The sequence below is a fragment of the Neofelis nebulosa genome, chromosome 9, assembly GCF_028018385.1.
Source record: "Neofelis nebulosa isolate mNeoNeb1 chromosome 9, mNeoNeb1.pri, whole genome shotgun sequence".
Classification (NCBI taxonomy): domain Eukaryota; kingdom Metazoa; phylum Chordata; class Mammalia; order Carnivora; family Felidae; genus Neofelis; species Neofelis nebulosa.
In genome coordinates, this window is record NC_080790.1 from 118,717,107 (window position 1) to 118,738,131 (window position 21,025).

General features: G+C 50.9%; 1 protein-coding gene across 7 annotated transcripts in view; it reads left to right on the top strand.

The window, feature by feature from the left end:
• DLGAP4 (DLG associated protein 4) overlaps window positions 1–21,025 on the top strand; it is a 200,491-nt gene that overhangs the window by 79,108 nt on the left and 100,358 nt on the right. The window lies entirely within an intron of this gene.

A 21,025-nucleotide genomic window follows, 5' to 3' on the forward strand; every position in this document is an offset into this window, starting at 1 on the left:
GGCAATTAATGGCTCAAGTGTGTGCAGAGTGACCGTGTCATCAGTGCCATTTATACAGTAAGTACAGTAACAGTGGGGCCTACTACAACTCTGTTCTCCAAAGGATCTGAGGTTCAGAGGGGCCATGGCTGTGGGACCCTGAAGCCCAGAATACCAAGGGGTGGGTGATGGAGCTTGACCTCTTGGCCTCCCAGTCTGGTGGGAAAGATAGTCAGGACCACATCTACTCTTCTGCATGGCAGAGTGGGCACCATGCTGAATTGGGGGCTCAAAAGTGGGCAAACTAGATGAAGGGACAGTGAATTTCAGTAAGAAGCAGCTTCATGGAGGAAGTGATATCCGCCCTGAGCCTCCAAAGCCAAGTAAGAATTTGACCACTAGAGGCGAATGTGGAAGTCATGAGATCCCCTCCAGGTTCTGCCCTGGGAAGGAGTATCTGTTCATGGCCTCTCACAGATAAAGGGAAGTTAGAAACTTGAGTTCAACTGTCCTCCCCGTGATGGGAAAACTGCAGCTGGAGAAGGCCTGCCTTCTGAAATGTACCTGAAATCACACAGAGAGGCAGGGACATAGTGGGCCTCAAATCCAACCCTTCTGCTTCCCTAACCAAAACCAGTTCTACCCCACCCCCACCCCTACTCACCATGGCTCCTGCTCTGGGTTCTGACTCGCCTCCTGCAGGGTCATTAACTACCTACTGCCTACCACGTGGTGTCCCCTTATATTGAACTCCTACATTGTGACTTACAAAGGCCCAGAACAGCAGTCCTAGGTGGAGGCTGGGGGGCACACCTCTGCTGTTTTCTTCTTTGGTCTAACTGAACTTCTTGTTGTCACAGCTCCTCTCCCAAGATAAGGCAGAGTCCTGGCTCCTAGGCCTCGGTGTCATTGCAAAAGAACAGGCTTGTCCCTGGGTAAGACTCCAGCATCAGAGGGAAGTACCTGCCTGGGGAGTCCTGGATGCACACTGAGCCCCAACTTTGACCCCAGTCTAAATCTTGACCCTGGCCCCAGACTGGGCCCTGACTTTGATCCAAGACTAAACCCTCACCCCTTCCCCAAGCTAAGCCCTGACCCTGGCCCCAGACTGAGTTGTAACCTTGGCCATTGGGAACATGAATATTTGGGGTCAGCTCTTCCTCCCCATAAGTGCTGGAAACTCATCTGAGAAACCCGCAGTAAAGGCCAGTCTTGAGTCTTGACTCAAATTGTACCTTGAGGGTTCTAGCTCAAGGACCTTCCCCCTGCACCCTGGCCTTGGCCTCAATGGCCTGGGGACCAGTAGCCATGGGTGTTAGACAAGCCATTTAATCCCATCCATTCTGACCATGAGCTCTGCATCCCCAAGCAGGCTGCCAGCACAGCTGAAACCCTCCCTCCCCCTCCTCCTAATTTGCCTCCTAATTCCCCGTGCCATGTGATCCAAGTGAGGGCTGAGATATTTATAAAACCTGTGTCCTTCATGATAAAGCCAGCCCCAGGGACCAGGGCCAGAGCAGATCTATTTAGCCTCCAAAGCCCCCAAAACTTCAAACCATGTCCACTGCTGAGGGCCCTCATCACAATCCGCCTGCAGTTACAGCCTCCTGCACTTCACCCAACCCAGAACACTGTTCCCGGCAGCCACCAACCCTGGCCGAGTGGAAAGGGCCAGGTGCTGGAGGCCGGCAGCAACTACCCTGCTCTAAGCGCCAGTCTCTCTGTCTGGCAAATGGGAACAGTGGCCCCCGAGTGTTCGGAATGGGGTGTGGGAGTCAGTGAGGGGCAGAGTGCTCAGCACAGGGCCTGGCAGAGAGGAGCTGCTCAGTGTTAGCACCATCCCACCACAACCAGTGCATGTGAGCAAGTGGGCAGGACCCACTCTCACTTTCCTACAGCCTGCCTCAAGGTGCAGAATTTGGGGTGTCTCTGGAAATCTCGGTTAAAATACAGATCAGTCTGGAAGGGTGGGAGCTTAAGGCTGCCCTTTCGAGGAGATGCAGAGGCTCCTGACATCTGACTTCACGTGGTGGGTGTCAGGGCTGGGAGATAGGCAGGGAGTGGCTTGGGGTTGTGTCTCTGAGCAGTCTCAGTACCAACATCACCTTCACCAATAAATCAGGGACCCCAGGGGTCTTCCAGGCCACCCCTGCCCAGGGCAGAACCCCCTTCTCACATTCTGCCAGCATTCCTGGGGCCTCTGCTTGCATTCAACTTACCCCTGTCTTAGGTAGCTCCTTGCGCCACTGGGATTTTTCTTAGATTGTACCAAAATCTTTCTCCCTATAATTTCTGCCCTCTCACCCAGATGCTTCCTCTGGGAATATTTATTGTTGAGCCCAGCTGTGTGCACTGGGCTCTGAAGACCCAGGAGAAGAAAGCCTGACATGTTCCCTGCTGTCAAGGAGTTCACAATCCACTTTTACAGCCAGATGGACCTGGGTGGGTTCTAATCTTAAGTCCACTTGTTACTTATGTGACCTTGCGCAGGTCACTGAACCTCTGTGACCTCATCTGTAAAACGGGTTGCCATGCAGATGATATGAGGTGATGCATGAGAGGCTCCTAGGACAAGGCCTGACATGTGTTTGGAACCTGATAAATGACTGGGTTAGGCGATGCAGGCTTAGGTGGTAGCAGGGCCTCGGCAGGAATAGACACTTGCCCAGGGAAGAGGGAAGCAGCCCATGCCTGAGCGGGGGCATGGCTCTCAGAAGGCAGTGCAAAACTGAGATGTGATCAGACAGACAGACAGACAGAGAGGGAAGGCTCTCTTGGCAGTGGGAACCACCCAATAGAGGTCTGGAGGCTTAATGCTGACAGGCTATCATGGTGGCAGAAGCCTGGGTATGTAGTGGCAGTTAAGGCCACAGAAGCCTTAGTCATGTCACAAAAGACCCTTGTTATTGGGCTATGGAGTTTGGGTTGCAGCCTATGGTCACAGTGGAGGCAGTGAGGTGTTAAGAGGCATGGCCAGATGACGTGGAGGGCTGGTCTGACCCTCCTGATGGATGATGGTGGCCGGGTCCAGACTGATGCAGCAGGGATGGAAAGAAAGGGGCAGATTTGAGAGTTGACCCAGAGGTGGAATTGCCAGAACTGACTGGCCCCTGGGCTAGAAGGGGATGGGAGCTGTTGAAGCAAGAGAGGAGGAGCGGGGCGACCTCAGCATCCAACCCAGGTGCCTGGGTGGCTACTAGGATGTGGACATAGAAGGAGCAGGTCTTCCAGAGGAGATCCAGAATTCAAATGTGTTGAGTCTTGGGTGCCTGTTTGACATGAAGGGGAGGTGGCCAGGAGGTGATGGGTCCTCAGGGTTACTGGCCATTCATTCACTCATTCATTTATGCATTCTTCCACTCAACGTACATTTATTAAGTACTACCTGTGTTTTAGGCACTGTATCAAGTCCCAGGATGTTGCAATGAACAGGACCCAGCCCCGGCTTTCATGGGATTCACAATCTAGAGGAAGAGACAGAAAACAAAATTTATTGTCTGAAGAAAATGTGAGTGACTTGAGAGTGAAGGAGGGGCATGTTCTAGATGGGGAGAGAAGTCAGGGAGGCCTCTTTGAAGAGGTAATATTTGGGCTGACAGAGGGAGCAACCACATGAGGATGTGGGGCAGAGCACTCCTGGTAGAGAGAACCCCCAAGTGCAAAGGCCCTGAGGCAGGAAAGAGTTCCCCTATCCCATGAAGGAAAAGGAGGCCAAGTGGGCTAAGGGTTGTGAAAGTGAGGAAGGGGGTTAGGAATGAGCATGTGGCCTCCGTGAGGAATTTGGTTTTGGTCAAGAACTCAGGGGCAAGGTTGGGGTAGGACTGGAGAGCTGGGGGTTGTCGAGGCAGAATGAGGGAGGGAATGAGGTGCACCAGGGAGAGGGTTGAATGGAGGAACCAGTAGCCTAGCCAGGAGCCTGAAGAGACCTGCAAGTGCCCCGGGGCCTAGGGGTCAGAGAGGCCTAAGTTAGAATGCTGATCCCTCCCCTCCACTCACCTACCTGTGTCTGGGCAGGTGTCCTCTTCACTGAGTTTCCTCTTCTGTTAAATAATGACACTGATACTGTCCACCAGTGGATGCTGACAGCAGAGAAAGGGGCTGTTGAAGTGTGAAGTGCTATATATGTGGGGGGTGCTGTGATGAACTGGAAGTCTAGCCCCTCTTGGTGAGCTGGGGAGGGCAGGGCTGGCTTGGATTTCTGGACTTGTTTCCCCCAAGGTCTCCAAAGGCGGGGCCCCTGGAGAGCACTGGAGAGAGAGCCCACCTTGTTGTGATTGGTGGGGCAAGTCTGGGTGGGCTAGCTGTTGTGTGGAGCTTGTCCCAGTCCCAGCCTGGAGTTGGGCCCCCAGCCCCTTAAAGGAGCTAGTGAGCAAAGTGAGAAACCGAGGCAGAAGCTAGCACGTGAGAGAGAAAGAAAGGGAGGGAGGCTTTATCTAGTAGCTACTATGTGCCGTACCTTCTGTGGCACTTTACATACGTGATCTTGAAATTAGGCATGAGTTGGGGTCTCCATTGTTCAGATGAAGAACCAAGACCAGAGAAGGAAAATCACACAGAGAATGAGTGCATTCCAACCCTAGCCTGTCTCTTGGCCAGCCCCAAGGCGGCTGGGGAGGAGACTCAGGGACCCCTCTCCTCACCAGTCCACAGTCTTGGCCCTGGGCCCTACTGTACACACAGGGAAGATTGACTTTGGTGGCTCACCTTCATCCTACATGCCATACTGGCCTTTTCTATTTCCCTGAACCTGTGAATCTCAGGGTCTTTGCACACACTGCCTGAAACACACACACACACACACACACACACACACACACACACACACACCCCTCATCCTGTCAATTCCTACTTATCCTTCAGACCTCAGAGTAAACCTCACTTTCTCTAGAAAGCTTTGCCTTTCTTTCCTTAAATGATCTCCTTGACCCACCTACCCCATCTCCTGAGGAGCTCTGGTCTCTGCTGCCGCTTTCATCCATCTGGGTGGTTTTGTTTATGATCTCTTTCCTCAGGGCAGGGGCCACATTTCTCATGGTTTCCACGGGGCCTAATGCAGAATTGGGCTTCAGGAACTCTGGTTGGGGGGTGCTGCTCTGTACCTTTGTCCTGTGGGGGTGTGAGGCTGCAGGGGGTACAGAGGAGTCCTGGCCCTGCCGGTCTTCCTGGATGCCTGCCCCCACCCTCCTCCCGAGGCAGACTCCATGGCTCCCATCTCCTCCGGGGTGTGACGTCAACCATTAAGTGACTTCTGAGCGGAGCAAGGATTGCGTGGGCCCTGTGGTGCGTGCCTGTGCACGTGGCCCTAGGTGCACGCACGTGTGCACACGGGCCTCTGTGAGTAATTCCAGCGGTGCTTCCAAGTGCTGTCTCCATGGAGAGGCCGCCCGCACCCGCCCCAGCCCCACATGGTTTGCCTCTGCCACCCTTTCCGGCTCCCCTCCCGGCTTCTCCGTGACCCAGATTTGACCCACCTCGCCTCCCACATCCGCGGGGCTCTGGCTTCTGAAAGCCTGGGGTTCAGGGGCCTTTCCCCAGACACACCTCTCATTCAGGATCAGCTCCAGGTTCCAGCAATGCTCGCCAAGGCCGCGTGGAACCAGCAGGCGCGGATGCAACCGCCTGAGTTGGAACCGGGTTCCTCCGCCCTGGTTGTGCTGCCTGAGGATGAGGACGGCCCACTCGGGGCATCGTCTTTACTATGGCCTGTGGACCCTCCGCTGCCCCTCCTCTGACACACTCCCCCTCCTCACTCCTTCTGCTCCAGCCACGCGGGCCCCCCCAGTGAAGCCCCTCACCCAATGCATACTGGCACACTCACAACTCACACTGTCACGCACACTGACATGCTCTCACACTCTGACACGCACACTGACACACACTCAGCCACATACACTAACACACTCCACACACTCACACAGTCTCCCCCACTCCCTCTGCTGCAGCCACACAGGACCCCTTGGCTAAGCTGCTCACCCAATACACACTGACACACTCACACTGTCACTCTGACACGCTGACACACTCCACTCGCTCAGACACACTCGGACACACACACACCAACGTGCTCACTCCAACACACTTACACTTGGACACATGTTTTCACACTCTGACACACTCAGAAACTCTCACACCAGCTGCACCCTCACTTTTGCACCTGCTGTTCCTCTACCTGGAGCGTCCTTTCCTCACGTATCCCCAGGGCTCCCCCCTCACTTCTGCCCAAATACTGCCTTTCCAGAAAGCCTTTCCTGACCACTCATCACCCATCTTTTCACGTGCTCTAATCTGCTTCCAAGAAGGTATTGTTGCCTGAGGTTACGTCATATACATCTGTCTGTTGTCTGTCTCCCCCCCAGAATGTAAGCTCTATGGGGGCAGGAGCTTAGTCTTTGCTGCTATATCCAGAGCCTCGATTGCCTGGCACATAGCGGGTACTTAGCAAATGTCTTATTAAGTGAGTGTACCTAACGCACCCAGCCCAGAGCCTGGCCCTCAGGGGTTGGTAATGTGGCGCAGTTCCTGCCACCATCCTTAACCCTGCGGCACAGCAGGAGCTCAGCACCTGCGCACATCTTATCGCTTGGGACCCTCACAATAAGTTCCATGCGATAGGCGCAAGTAGTATTATTCCCACTTTCCGGAGGAGAGTATGAGGCTTTGGAGGTGCCAGGCGTCCCCGAGACTGGGCGGGCCCATAGGGTTAGAGACCAGGCCTGCCCAGTCCCAGCCTTCCAGCCCAGCGTTTGCCACCAGTGCCATGGCCACCACCTGCAAACACGGTAGTCATGGAAGCCCATTCAAATAGTACGGCAGCGGGCACTCCGGTCTACTGTGCCAAGGAGAGAGGCCAGGCGACAGAGGCTGGAGGCCCAAGTTCCAGTCCCAGGTAGACCTGCTCCTTGCTGGGTGAGCCTGGGCTGGCGTCTGCCCTCAGCAACCTGGGAATGCAGTGAGTGCGGTCACTCAGCCATCTCAAGACCTCTTCCAGGTGTAACATTCCCAACTCTAAGAGAATGACCAGAGAGCATTGGGCCAGGGATCTCCCAGCCCTAAGCCCCTCTCCCAGCGCACACACACACACACACACACACGCATACCAGAACCCTATCCCACGAGGGATAGGGATGAGGAGGTTTGACCTCCTTCTGTGATAATCCTAGGGGCCTGTTGAGGACTTGGCATCCCAGAGGAAGCCTTAATCATCCTCAGTTTCTTCATCTGTAAAACAGGGATCCTAAAAGTGCTGCCATCCCAGGGCTGTTGTATTCAAATGATTCAGAGGAAGGAGAATGTGGCCTTTGCGAGCTGGGCCCTTTGAGGAAAAACTCACCAGCAATGACACCCCCTGTAATAGGAAATTGACCTTTGCCCTAGAGAGGAATTGCGGGAAAGAAAAATCCTGGGGCTCTAGACATACTGAGGAATAACCCATATTTATTCCCATATTTCAGGCAAGTAAACTGAGGCTTGGACTTGGGATGTGATTTCTCTAAAGTGGAATGGAGCAGGTTATGAAAACATCAGTGGTGAGGAGAGTCCCTAAGGGAAGGGTGACAGACACACCTGACCTTTCCCTAGGGCTTCCCTGCTCTCCTTCACCTTGAGGCTCAAGTTCTGTGCATATGGGATTGCTTAAGAGCTTGTTAGAAAATGTAGGTTCTGGGGTTTCATCCTATTTAGACTCAGGTGGGCCCAAGAGATCTGATACAGGTGGTCCGGGCACCCAACCCGAGAAACACCAACACAGAAAATGCAATAGCAAGAAACCAGAACTCTGTACCCACAGCATTCAACTGGCACTACAACCCTCCAGCACCCTGAGCCCTGGGCCAGTCTATTTTGGGGACCCAGGGACACCCCTGTGCAATGCCATCAGAGAGGCAGATGTAGAAGTCGGCAAGCATTCCACCCTGGATTTATTCTGGTGTTCTTTTTCTAATTTCTTTTTGTGTGTGCGTGTGTGTTATTTATTTTTGAGAGAGAGAGAGAGAGAGAGAGAGAGAGAGAGAGAGAGAGAGAGACAGTGTGAGTGGGGGAGGGGCAGAGAGAGAGGGAGACAGAATCTGAAGCAGGTTCCAGGCTCTGAACTGTCAGCACAGAGCCCAACACGGGGCTCAAACTCATGAACTGTGAGATCATGACCTGAGCCAAAGTCAGATGCTTAACTGACTGAGCCACCCAGGCACCCCTTTCTCTAATTTCTTAAGTCGTGTACTTATCATACTATTTTTTAGTTTAGTTTTCTAATATAAGTACTTAAGGTTATAGCTGTCTCTCTAGGTACAAATGTTGGTATATTATATTTTCATTATCATTCAGTTCTAATATTTTCTTATTTCCCTTTTGGTTTCTTCCTCACCCCATGAGTTATTTAGAAGTATGTATTTTTAAATTTTCAAACATATGGATGACTTCAGCTATCTTTTGTTATTGCTTTGTGGTTTTAACAAATGTACATGTGTGGGGTGCCTGGGTGGCTCAGTAGGTTGAGCATCTGACTTTGGCTCAGGTTATGATCTCGTGATTCATGAGTTTGAGCCCCACATCAGGCTGTGTGCTGACAGCTCGGAGCCTGGAGCCCGTTTCAGATTCTGCTTCTCCTTCTCTCTCTGCCTCTCCCCTGCTAGGGTCTATCTCTTTTTCTCTCCCAAAAAATAAACATTAAAAAAAAATGTACATATGATGAGGGTGCCTGGGTGGCTCAGTCAGTTAAGTGTCTGACTCTTGATTTTGGTTCAGGTCATGATCTCGTGGTTTGCGAGTTCAAGCCCCATATTGGGCTCTGTGCTGACAGCATGGAGCCTGCTTGCAATTCTCTCCCTCCATCTCTCTGCCCCTCCCCTGCTCACATACTGTCGCTCTCAAAATAAATAAATAAAAAATTTTTAATGTACATATGATACTACTTCTTTTTTATTTGTTAAGACTAATGGTCTGTCTAACATGACCTAACACATGATCGGTTTTTATAAATGTTGCATACATGTTTGAAAAGAACATATATTTTCTAATTATTGGAGTCCGGATTTTCTATGTATCCCTAACGGTCAGCGTTAATTCTGGTGTGAGCCAAGAGGGAACTCCAGGCCCAGCCTTTTTGTCTCAGGGAAGGCTTCCTGGAGGAGGTGCTGTTTAAAGATATAAGTGGTAGCCTTGTAGGCAATGCAGAAAGAGCATTCCACTGAGAGGGAATGGGCAAAGATGTGCAGGGAGGGAGTAACTGGCAGAAAGAAATGGACTCACTGACAGAACTTGCTAGGAATCCAGGGAAGGTAAGATGAATCTTGTTGAGGTGGCAGGGTCAGGGAGTGATGTTTGTTGGAGTATATATTGATCCTAGGCTGGTGGGATGAGACCAATTTCAACTAACATAGCCACACAAGGGCAAGTCAGGTGGTGGGAACTGTCAGGTTAATAATTCTGATTCCAGCTAATATCTGTTGAGCTCTCAAATGTTTGCCCTGTGCTACATGGATCGACTCAACAGCCCCGTGAGATAGATACCATTATCATTTCCATTTTACAGATGAGAAAACAGAAGCCAGAGAGGTTATACAGCTCAGGTCACACAGCTCCAAGTGGTGGAGCCAAGATTTGAAGCCAGCCATATGCAGTCCAACTCTAGCTCTCATGCTCTGAGCCACTACACTGCTCTTTCCTAGGTATGTTAGAAGGTTGTCGGGGAATGACATGTGTCTGGGCTTGGATTACCTGAAACAGGATGGGGCTGAAAAGCACAGGCTCGACAAGATGAGGGTTTTATTCTCAGGAGAACTGGGTTCCATTGCTAACTACTTCCCAACTCTCTGACCTTGGGCAAGACACTTCTGCTGAAAGAGGCTTGGCTTCCTTGTCTGTGCAATGGGCCTGCTACCCCCTCCTCTGCCTGCCTCACAGAGCCATGTAGGGATCAAATAAGATCGTGCATGCTTTGCAGTCTCTGAAGTGTTCTGCATACGTGTGTCATTGCTATCAGGGAGGGCTCAGAATGTCAGGCCAAGAGAGCAGGGCTGCCTTCTGTCAGCAGTGGGGAGCCCTGGGTGGGCTTGGAGCTGGGGAGGGACAGGGAATCCTGAGCCTGAAGCTGAAAATAACCTTGCAGATCCTTCATTCAGCTCTGTCAAATTCAATAAATATTTGTAAGAGTTGAATGAGTTTTGATGCTGAGCCAAATTTCAGCTTATGAGTCAATTCCAGAGGGTTGCATAGAATGCCAGTTTGAGGATTCCAGACTTCATCCATTCCTCCATTCAGTGAGGAAGTGAGCTTTCGATTAGCCATGTCTGCCACAGGTACAGGAAACAGCACTGGCGGCAAGCTCTTTATCTGCCGTTCAGGCTCTAGTCCAGAGGCTCTCATAGAGACAGCGCTGCCCCCTCAGTTTGTTACCGCAGGGGTTGAGCAGGCACTACTAGCATTTAGAGGACAGAGGACTGGGGCTCTGGCCAGCCCCTCACAATGCAGAATTGTCCCACCTGCATCCCACACGACTCTCAAATGTCCTGCTGGCTATTCCAGCAGGCCAAACAAAACAAAACAAAACAAAATGTTTCAAATTCCCTGAGCCTGTCCCCTCACTGTATTTCATTTACATGCATAAAGTATTTTCTGTGCTCTTTCAATATCTCCAGGAATGTGAAACTATTACGTATGCCAAGGGAAAGATACACTTTGCCGGTTTGTCCAGAACTTTACCAAGAATTGGTCACCATTTTAGAAAAATCACACCCCCTCCAGCTCGTGGTGCCTGCAGGATTTGAGTAGCTGATTCAACAGCACATCTTTCTCTGTCTGCATTCAGAACTGTCACCGATTCTGCATGTAGGTGCCAGCATCTGATTCCTTCGTGATGGTGGAGTAGTGTCCCAGCATTCGTGATTTATGATGTGCTAGCTCATAAATTCCTTTCCTTTCACCTTTCTTTTATATTTCAGTTAGGGCATTGTAGTTTTTAAATTATGTGTGAGATAGCTCATGTGATCTGTGAATGTCATTTCAGGATAGTAAAGGGGGACGTTACCAAGCATTTGCTATAAAAATGAGACTTGGGGTCTGATATGTTTGGATGGGGCTGAACACTACTTCTGTAGCCCAACGCCCTCCATTCAGGGGAAACTGAGGTCCAGGGAGGGGAGAGGCTTGCCCTTGTTCCTATGGCAAGTGGGAGGCAGAACTGGACGCTTATACCTGAGGATATGTCTCACTTTGGAGTTGAGGGAACATGGAGGCAAGAGACCAGCGAAGTGCCTGGGGCAGAGGAATGGTGGGGACAGGAGGGGTTGGCTGCAGCAAAGGGGGTCAAAAAGATGGTGCAGAGGGGCGTGGTGATTTGGAGGCCAGGCAGGTGTGTGTCATAGGGCACTAGGTGGGGGGTGGGGGGGCTGCTGTTAGATCTTCTTGAGGAATTCCTTCCTTTGTCTGAAGAGCTGGCCATCTCTGGCTGGGAACCTCCGATGAAATCAGGCCACCCCACAGAGAGGTGGGACACAGCTCCTTCTGCCACCTGCCCTGAGAGCAACCAGAGACCCAAACTGGGCCCAGCCAATCAGGCAGCATCAAGCCAAATCAGTTCCCGCGCCATCCTGGGTGGCAGAGGCTTCCGTTCCCTGGGAAAATGATGTGTCTGTTCCAAGAAACCAAATATCCTACAATGAATCCAATTAGATTTCATAGGCACATGAAAACGCGATCCATCTCAAATGTCCTCTGCAAACCTCCAGCCACAGATAAATATTTTATTCCGTTCCAAGCAGTGCCAGGCAGAATATCAAGCAGGATCCAGCCGTCTCCCTGGTGGGTCCAGACAATCGTGGCCAAGGAGGGGTTTCTGAGCAGAGAGACTGTGCTGCTTTAGCCCTCATGTGACCTTGAGCGGGTCACTTTTCCTTCTTGACAATTTCATGGCCTCACTTGCAAAATGGGTTTGCGACAACCCCCAACCTAGACGTCTCCTTCCCCCACAGTGATGAGCAAGGTGCTGGGCACACCAGAAGCTACTGTTCATTCATCTGACAAATAGCCACTGACGCAGCTGTGAACAAGACAAGCCAATCCCCACCCTTGCAGGGCTGGTGATCTGGGAGGAAGAGGCAGAAATCAACTCATAAGCAAAAGACCACTTTTGCCAGAGATGAGTTTTGCAAAGGATGCAGTCTGCTGTGTTGGAGAAAAACAGGAGGTACCTGGCTTTTATTTTTTTTAATTTTTTAATGTTTATTTATTTTTGAGAGAGAGTGAGAGACAGAGTGCGAACTGGGGAGGGGCAGAGAGAGAGAGAGACACAGAATCCAAAGCAGGCTCCAGGCTCTGAACTGTCAGGACAGAGCCCAACATTGGGCTCAAATTCACACTGTGAGACCTGAGGTGAAGTCAGACTCTTAACCAACTGAGCCACCCAGGTGCCTCCGTACCTGTTTTTCTGAAGCATCAGGGCAGACCTCCCAGAAGCCTAGGTCTGAATTGGGAAAAGTATTCCCAACAGAGGCTCAGAAGGTGAAAAGTCTCAAAGGTAGGACAGTACTTGGGGAGTTTGAGGATCAGGAAAACCAGTGTGGCTGGAGCTGAGTGAGCAACGGGTGGAGAGGCGTGGAGGAAGCTGGAGACGGTGGCAGGCCTGATCAGGTTGTCGGGTTCACGATACATTTCTGTTCAACAGACGAACTGTGAAACTGTGTACAACTGCAAATGAGCGAGGCCAGGAAGACACACGTCACCCCAGTGGGAAAGCACCAAGTCCAGGTTCCCTGCTGGAGCTCTGCTGATGAGAACAGGCTGGCAGAAAGGAACTGCCCCTCCTCTAGGATATCTCTTGACCCAGGTGCTGTCACTTGGTGTTCAAATCTTAGCTCCACCACCTACCAGCTGGGCAGGTCACTTCATTTCTCTGGGTCGTGTCCTCATGAGGCATAACCTGGCTTCCCCTGCAGGACTGTTAAATGAGCTAGTGTATGTCACATGTCTGGTGGATTACATGCACCAAGTGAATGAAATAGTTGCTGTTACTGTGCTGTCACCATTATTACATTAACCCATTTACTCCTCCCAGTGACCCTCTATTACTACCCATATGTTATACTGGCTCAGAGAGGAGAAGCAATTTACTCAAGGTCACACACATGAAGGAACTGGGATTCAAACCTGGGTCTGCCAGATTCTGTAGGAGGTATTATTTCCTCTTGGCCACTCGGGTGTGTGGTAATCTGGACCATGGCTTGAAGAGAGAGCAGAGTGGGTAGGAACCTGGAGCCTCATCCTCTGAGAAAGGAGGTCAGAGAGTGGGGTGGCTGTGCTCAGAGCTATACAGCTGGCAAGGAAGAGGCCAGAGGGGAGTCAGTCCCTATATGGCCAGCCCAGGGCAGAGGGGTTTGTATATTCTGTAATCCCAGGGGGCAAAGCTTCAGCCAAGGAGGAAAACCCAGAGGCTGATAGTCTGAACTCTTCAGATGGAGAAGATGGGTTTGTTAAGCAGTGAGCTGCCCACCTCTGGAAGCATGCAAGCCAAAGTCAACATGTTTCCAAAGCAGATTTGTGTTGGTTATCTATTGCTACATAACAAAGTACCCCAAAATGTAGTAGCCTAAAACAACAATAAACATTTATCATCACATGGTTTCTGTGGGTCAGAAAATGTGGGAACAGCTTAGCTGGGTGGTTGCGGCTCAGGAATCCCTCATGAGGTTGCAGTCATGATTCTGCTAAGGGTTCAGTCATCTGAAGGCTCAACTGGGGCTGGAGGATTTGCAGTTCACCCACAGGGCTGTTGATAGGAGACCTCAGCTCCTTGCCACATGGTCCACTCTATGGGGCTGCTTGAGGACCTTTCCAATATGACAGCTGGCTTCCCCCAGAGCAAGAGATCCAAGAGAGCAAAATGGAAATGGCAGTGTCTTTTATAACCCAGCTCTGGAAGTCACATACTGTCATTTCCACAATGTCCTATTGATTACTCAGGTCAGCCCTAGTCAGTATGGGAGGGGACTAGCTTGGAGGGTATCAGTACCAAGAGATGAAACTCTTTGAGGGCCAGCTAGGAGGCTGGCTATGACAAGATTGGACTATAAAACCGAAATGGTACTGTTCAAGCATCATATGGCCCCTCCAAGCCTCAGTTTCCCCACATGTATAATGGGGGTTGGATTTGGTGATCCAAACTGTAGGACTGCCTACAGGTCTGTGTAGAGCAAACCCAAGGTCAGTAGTCCCAAGCAGTGAAGTCAGGAGCCGGGCGTGCAAGAGGGGACAGTGAGGCCCATGGTCACCCCAGAGTCCTCAAGGGGCACCAAGGTAGGCTGCAAGATGTTCCCCCAGAAGGCACCATCTCTAGGCACCAGGCCACCTCTGATGTGGCAAAGGCAGTGTCTCGGGGCTGGTGGGCTGTAATTGCTGTATCCCTGCACTTCTGAAAAGATGGATTCTGTTTCATCCATCTCCCCTTCCAGAGAGATTTTTCTGAAAGCTTCTCTAGAGAGACTGTGTGAGGGGGTGGAGTGGAGTAAGGGGAGCAGAGGGAAGGGCATGCAGAGGTGGCGTTTTTGTGTGTTATATTGGTCTCCCCCACAACACAGCTCTGCTGGTGAGCACTGGCCTGGCTTATGGGAGGTGTTTACAAATATTTGTTGAAGGAAAGAATGAAGGAAGCAAACAGGAAAATGAGTAAGCTGCCATCTCCACTTGTGGGGAGCTCCCAGTCCAGTGGGGACACTGACAGCTCATTCCAGCACAGCGAGAGAGGTGCTCTAGCAGGCTTTGCAAGGCATAGGGGCTCCCTGGAGGAAGGGACGGCCGTCAGAGTCACAGGCCAGAGGGGTAGTCGCAGGTCAGGAAGCGCCTCTGAAGCAGGTGGTGTGTGAGCCAGGTATTGTTCCAGACTCAGGGAGGAGAAGGGCATTCAAGGCAGAGGGAATGGCACCAACAATGGCCTAGAGGGAGTGTGGCCTGGGAAGAGTGAACACTGGCGTGGGGTGGAGATCCTGCCCCAGAAGTGGGTGGGGGGGTGCGCAGGATTGCAAAGAGCTCTGACAGTTGGGGGAGCAAGGCAGCCAAGGTAGGCTCTTTAGTAAAGGAGGAGGTGATTGGAGTCAAGAAGATGTTAGAGTGGTTTAAGAGCATGGACTCTGGACTTAGAAAGGCCTGGGTTCAAATCCCAGCTCTGGCATTGGGGCAATTTGCTCATCGTGGGCGCCTTAGTCTCCTCATGTGTGAAGTGGATGTGTCGATGGTAGTTTAACTACATCATGGGGCTGCCGGAGGTTGAAATGAGTTAATGTTTGTGCTTAAAGTGCTTGGAACAGAGTCTGACACATAGTGAGGCTGCGTGAGTGTTAGTTATTGTAAGTATTGTATACACATGCGAGGGAGGCATGGACCATTTCTGGAAGACCACAGGAGAAATTCCCATGGTGGGGGCCTAGGTGGGAGGGAGACTTGCTATTTTTTTTTTTTTAACACATTCTGGGCATGTGCTATTTTAATAATGATGGTGGATGGGCCAGGGAGGCTGCGGGGGGACTGGGGACTCGTTGGATCAGAGCTGATGGGGTCCACTCGTGCAGAGAATATGGGGTGGGAGGCAAGGACTGGATTAGGGTGTCCTTAGGACTGCCTGGTGACCTGTCAAGTGTGGGAGAGAGGGAGAGGGTGGAGTGAGGGCACCCCAAAGTTGGCAAACCTATACTGGGACATCAAGACTCAAATGGGACCCAGAAACTGTGCCAGGCTGGTCCCTGGGAGAAGGGCCCAAGGGAGGAACAGCTTGTGGAGCCCAGGGATGCTTCCTTGAAGGTGCTGAGGCAATGACCAAAGCAAATTATTGACATCCGTGAAGAGGCTGGGGCCACTGGCTCAGACTGTGAAGTTCCTGAAGGTTGCTGTTAGGAGCTGGGGCCACACAGTGGGGTGCTCTACCCTTTGTCCCTCCATTCAGCCCCTCGCCTTGGCAAGGGGTTGGGTGGAAGTTAAGTGTTCACCCTTGAAGTCACACCAGATGATTCACCTCTACTCTACAAGGCACAGATGTCCTGCTTGTCTTGGTCTCAGGACTGGGAAGGGGTGACAAGGCAGCTGTTGGGGGGAGCTGGGGGATAGGCCTCATTGACTCTCCTCTTTAAAGTGGAGAGCATGGCTTGGGGCGCCTGGGTGGCGCAGACGGTTAAGCGTCCGACTTCAGCCAGGTCACGATCTCGCGGTCCGTGAGTTCGAGCCCCGCGTCAGGCTCTGGGCTGATGGCTCGGAGCCTGGAGCCTGTTTCCGGTTCTGTGTCTCCCTCTCTCTCTGCCCCTCCCCCGTTCATGCTATGTCTCTCTCTGTCCCAAAAATAAATAAAAAACGTTGAAAAAAAAAGTGGGGAGCATGGCTCATAGCAGGATGTTTGGATATCATGGATGGTTCTTGACCTTGAACAAGCTTTGAAATTACCACATACTATGCCTGACCCCGTTTCCCATCCCTAAGAGAGAGGGTAACAGGACTAGGTCCCCTTTACCTAGGGCAATCAGCTAGCAGACCCTGGAATCCCAAACTGTGTGAACTGTAAGAGACCTTGAAGACTTCCTATTCCAGCCAACCCCACATTGTGCAGATGGGGAAACTGAGGCTCAGAGGTAGCAGGGGTCAGCCTGAGCTCATATTGTAGGTTAGGGGCCCAGCCAGGCTCTGTGCTCCAGTTTGGGCCGGGGCGGGGGGGGGGGGGGGTGGCGGTCAGGCAGGGGTGCGCATGTGACAGTGGAAAGCCTGTAGGAATCTGATAGACCTGCGTTCGACTCCTAGTCCCGCTACTTACCAGACAAGTCCCTCACCTCTGAGCCTCAGTTTCCTCATCTTTCATTCAGAATGACTGATAACTCAGACTCAGAGGTGTGGGAGCATCAAATGATACCACGTCTTAAAGGGGCTAGTGCAATAGGCCTTCAGTGAGTGGTGTTCCCTTTCAAATGGTCCTAAATGGTTGTTCACATCTTCCTGCATTCTTTCATTCATTCGTGTGTTCGTTTGTTTGTTCACCAGCCTGCTGTGTAAGCACCTGCAGTATACCAGGCTCTGTGAGGTGTATCAGACTCAGGAGCATCTTTGCCCTCAAGATGCTCACAGGAGAGAGGATTCCAGGTTTGCTGGAGGGGTGACTAATTCACTATGTGTCCCCCAAGGGTCAGAGAAATACAGAGGAGATGGCGTTCGGGCTGGGCTGCTGGGATGAGCAGGAGTCCCTAGGCAACCAAGGAGAGAGGCCATTTCACACAGTGGGAACGGCATGTGCAAAGTCATAGGCACCTGAAGCTGTTGTATTCGGGGAGCCCCAGAGGGCCCTGTGTGTGTGGCTTCCAGGTGGGAAGCTGCTGGGGTGGAAGTGGGGTGAGGCAGGGGTCTGAGCACTGACAGTCTAGGGTTCAGGTTGCGGGGGTTGGGGTTTTCCTGAAGACCCAGAGACAGAGATTTCTGAGAGATCTTTTGGAAGGTGATCCCAGGAAGGCCTTGTTAGGGAGGGGGGAAGGGAAGGAAAGGGAACGGGTAAAGGATTATTTAGGCAGGTACTTCTGTGCACAACTGGGGACCCTGGGAGACAGAGTGGAATGCAACTCAGGGTTACCAGCACCCAAGGGGTAAGGAGGCTAGGTGTTTATGCACCAGCTCCCCATCTGTCAAGGGTTGAGGGCTACTCTTAAGGGCATCAGCTCCCCCATATTTCCTGTTTGCCTTGTGCATAGGCTGAGCTCTCCTTTGGACAGAGTCACAGGTGCTTGTGGGAGGTGGCCTTGCAGATAGAGGTGAGTGCCCAGGGGATATGGGCAGTACCCCCACAGCCTCTGCTACAGGCTTCATCCTTCCCTTGTCTTTGGGGAAAAGGGACCAGCCAGCACCAGGGAGCTGTGTGCTGCTTGCACAGCCCAGGCTCACCTCTCCACTGACATCCAGTGACCTCGGGCCAGGTCACACCTGCTCGAAAGCCTTTGATGACTCCTACCTGCAGTTTATTATTTTTAATAAATTTTTAGAATAGATAATATATCCACGTGGATCAAAATTCTGAAGACTAAATGCAATGTGGTTTCCTGGATTGGATCCTGAAACAGAGAAAGGATGTTAATGGAATTGGTGAACTCCAAATAAAGTCTGGAGTTTAGTTAATGGTAATGTACCAACATTAATTTCTTAGTTATAACAAATGTACCATTGTTACATAAAATGTTAACATTAGGTGAAACTGGGTGAAGGTTACATGGGGAACATTCTGTACTCTTTGCAACCTGGAATAATCCAAAATTATTTGAAAATAAAAGGCTTATGTTTTTGATTCTAAAAAAAAACATAGTAAAAAGTTCCTCTCCCACCCTTTCTTCCATCCACCCTGTTTCTGGTGTTCTGGGTGCTCTTCCACAGATAAGCAGATTGGTACCAGACAGACAATTGGTACATTCCATGGCAGATGCTGTGGAGGCCCACTCCTACCACCTCCCCTCACTGTCTGGTTGGTGCTGACTGCTTGCTTCTGGAAACACCTGTAGCTCTCCAGCTGAGGGCTTTCTTTCAGTCCACATGGGGAGGGCGAAGTGCCAGGGAGTTAGTGCCCCCAGGGCAGCCCTCAGAGGTGCAGAAGGAGGAGAGGAATACACACACCCCAGCTCCGTTGGCCCTCAGCAGGGGAACTGAGCTGCGTGTTCTGTCAAACAGGGTTCCCGGGGGGGATGGAGCTCACTTGCCTATAGTTTAGGAATGCACCCTTTATTGCCTTGTTTAGCTTCCTGCTCCCTCCCCGTGCTTCCTAGAATCACCTCCCAAAAAGACTCAAATCCTTGGCTATTGGTCTGCTTCTGAGAGAGCCCAAACTGAGACAGATACCATAACCCTGTTCTGCCCCCTGCTGTTTTTACTTAGCAGTGTATTTTGGAGAGCTTTTCATGTCAGTACTTAGAGCAACCTTATCTTTTTTTTCACAGCTGCATAGTATTCCATAGTGTACTGGATCATAATTTGCTTATCCAGTCTCCTCCTGGACATTTGAGTTGTTTTCAGACTTTTGCTAGTACAAACTATTTTTCTTCCAAGATTTCAAAATATCTTCTTTCAGGAAGAACTCTTTGCACCGCCATTTCCCACGGGCATAAGGCAAGGCTGCTAGATAATTCTTGGAAGTGGGATTGCTGGTGCTAGTGGCCTCAGAGGCCCTGCTCTATTTTGATGGCAGGTGGCCTACAGTTTAAATCTAGAGTCCCTGGGGTCCACCAAAGCCCTCCATGATCTGAACCCCGACATCTGCTTCTCCCTCCCTCTCAAAGCCCACCCTTGCCACATGAACAACTTGATATTTTTTCCAGCACTGCCCCAGCTCTCACCTCTGACCTTGATTTGTCAATGCCTTCCTCTTTTATGAAATGTTCTTCCCTATACCTTTATCTGTTGAACCTGTCTTCAGAGAGCTTGCTAAAATGCCACCTCCTCTAGGGAGCCTTCCTGGTGCTCCAGCAAGTATCGATCCTTCCTTTTACTGGGTTGCTCACCCTGTCTTTGGCATTTCCTGGAATTTATTTTTATGTGTTTTCTAATTGCTATGTGTATTTCTGCCTCCTGCACTTGGCCGCCTGATCTTTAAGGGGTGGAACCGTCTGAGTCACAAAGCAGGCCCATAAATGTTGGAGGAATTGAATTAAATGTGCTGGTGGCATTCTGACCATTTTGTTCTGCTGTTTGCCAATACAGCCTTCCAGGATGGTCCCTCAGTGAGGGCCAGAATGAAACAGGCCAGGGCAGGTGTCCTCCAGAGCCTGCCTGCCCCACATTCAGAGTTGTGAGGCCAGAGAGTAGGGCAGTGTGTCCCCTGGACAACCTTCCCCTAATAGTTCTCTCCTAGGAAGGTGGTGGTGAGCAGGCAGTTAGAGGTTGTGTCCCCTGACCGCAGCCCAGGGTTCTGGGAGTTGGTGACAGATGGGACGTTGTTACCTGAAAGCTAAGAATTAGCTCAGGGAGGTGACTGGAGGCACGGACTCTGGAGCCAAACTGCCTGGGTTCAAATCCTGCCTGTGTGACCTTGAGCAAGTCACTTCCTTCAGTGCCTCAACTCTCCCTCTATAAAATGGGGCCAATGGGAGGATGCACTTCACAGGGCTGATTTGAGGATTCAACAAGAGAATTAATAGAAAGTGCTAACATATACATAGGAAGCACTGGACAAATAAGCTTCAGAAAGGTCTTAAAAGGCTTTTGGGAATTCATGTAACAACCACAGCTCCTCTTTATAGAGCACTGACCAGAAACTTTACTAGGTGCTCTACAGACTCCTGCTGAATCTTATAAATATCCTACAAGTTAACTATCTTAATTTTTTTAGTTGTGGTAGGAAACACACATTTTAACCAAATTGACCATTCTTACCACTTAAAAATGTACAATTCGGTGGCATTAAATACATCCACAATATTGTCAACTGTCACCAATGTCTCTTTCTAGAACTCTTTTATCACCCCCAACAATGATCTAGTACCTACTTAAGTCATTCCTCACTCCCCCTCCTCCTAGCCCCCAGCAACCACTAACCCACTTTCTGTCCTATTATTTTACCTATTCTGGACATTTCCTATAAAGGAACCATACAGTGGCTGTACCATGCATCAGCACCTCATTCTTTTTTATGGCTAATAGTCCATTGTATAGCAAGTGACTTAGCTCGTCCATTCTTCTCAGGTGAAGAAACTGAGGCTAAGAGAAGCCTACTAACCTGCACGAGGTCACATGCCTGGGAAGGGGTGGAGCTGGATTCCAGACCAAGTCAGATGAAATCCAACACCTGCTCGCTTCCTCCTTTAGCACTTCCTAGTGGACAAACACCCTTCCATTCAACTAGTCCCATTTGTCCCCTCACAGGGACCCCACACAGTTGGGATAATCATGTCCACTTTCCAAATGAGAAATCCGAGGAAGGGAAGGTGACCTGCCTGGGACCACACAGTGAGTCAGCCAGGGTCTCAGCCCCCATGAGCACAACAACAAATATTGCTTTGAATGGCAGCCAAACACCCTAGGTTATTCCAATGTGCAGCCAGGACTGAGGAATCCCTGC